Source organism: Phacochoerus africanus, chromosome 6, assembly GCF_016906955.1.
Source record: "Phacochoerus africanus isolate WHEZ1 chromosome 6, ROS_Pafr_v1, whole genome shotgun sequence".
Taxonomy (NCBI): domain Eukaryota; kingdom Metazoa; phylum Chordata; class Mammalia; order Artiodactyla; family Suidae; genus Phacochoerus; species Phacochoerus africanus.
Window position 1 is genome coordinate 125,829,324 of NC_062549.1, and position 1,297 is coordinate 125,830,620.

General features: G+C 37.4%; 1 non-coding gene across 1 annotated transcript; it reads right to left on the minus strand.

Moving 5' to 3' along the window:
• Positions 1 to 932: 932 nt before the first annotated feature.
• LOC125130201 (U6 spliceosomal RNA) lies at positions 933 to 1,039 on the minus strand. Its single transcript, XR_007135696.1, has one exon. It is a non-coding gene; the product is annotated as a U6 spliceosomal RNA (small nuclear RNA).
• Positions 1,040 to 1,297: the final 258 nt, after the last annotated feature.

Consider the following 1,297-nt stretch of genomic DNA (forward strand, 5'->3'; position numbering starts at 1 on the left):
GCTTTGAAATACCTGCCACACACAGAGAACAGCCAGTTGTTTCCTGTGTAGGCTGCAACGATCCCGGCAGGATGCTTGCTTGCTTTCTTTTTTCTTTTTCTCTTTTTACATTTTTTTTCTTTTACCTTTTTTGGGTGGGGGGGTTTAAATTGAAATGTAATTGATTTATAATGTTGTGTTTGTTTCTGATGTACAGTAAGGTGATTCACTTATACATATATGTTCATGTTCTTTTTCATATTCGTTTCCTGTATGGTTTATTGCAGGATGTTGACTATCGTTCCCAGTGTTAAAGAGTTGGACCTTGTTCTTTATCTGTTTTGTACATTGTGGTGTTGTATGTTGTAGTTTGTATCTGCTGTGCCCAAACTCCTAATTTATCCCTCCCTACCCCTTCCCCTTTGGTAACCATACATTTGTTTTCTGTGTCTGTGCGTCTGTTTCTGTTTTGTAAATAAGTTCATTTGTATCATATTTTAGATTTCACATTCAAGTGATATCATATGGTATTTGTCTTTCTCTTTCTGACTTAATTCATTTAGTGTGATAATCTCTAGGTCCACTGATGTCATTGCAAATGGCACTATTTCGTTATTTTTTATGGCTGAGTAATATTCCATTGCATATATGTACCACATCTTCTTTATCCATTCATCTGTCAATGGATATTTAGGTTGTTTCCAAGTCTTGCTTTTAGTGAATGTATTCAGTGTCCCAGCCTTAATAAACTCAACTGGACAGGCTCTGTATGTGCCAGAGTCAACTGTATTTGGGTCAAGCCATCTCCAAGGTTCCTTGTCACAAACTGGACCCAAAAGGCATGTTTCATATGGTGGTCAGTCCTCTTTGAGGGGAGGATAAAATGTTAGATGAATAAAGACATTTATATTCAGGTTGCTATCATGAGAAATACCACATTCTTTTTTTTTTTTTTTAATATGGAATGCTTCATGAATTTGTGTGTCATCCTTGTGCAGCAGCCATGCTAATCTTCTCTGTATTATGCCAATTTTAGTACAGGGGCTGCTGAAGTGAGCCCCCAGAATGCCATGTTCTTAATTCTCTGTGTAGCTACTATATTTGCCAGTGTAGGAGGAAAACCACATCCAGGTTCTCTGAATGGTTGGTGAAGCAACTCCCTCTGCTATTCATGATTCCAGCATGTTTTTTGCAAATAATCCCCATCACTAAAGGAAGTCTCTGCATGTCTTATACTAAATCAAGCAACTTTGTATATTTTTTTTTCAACAAACATTTTAAGGGTTTAGGCATCTGCCCAAGAAGCCCTCCAGAGACA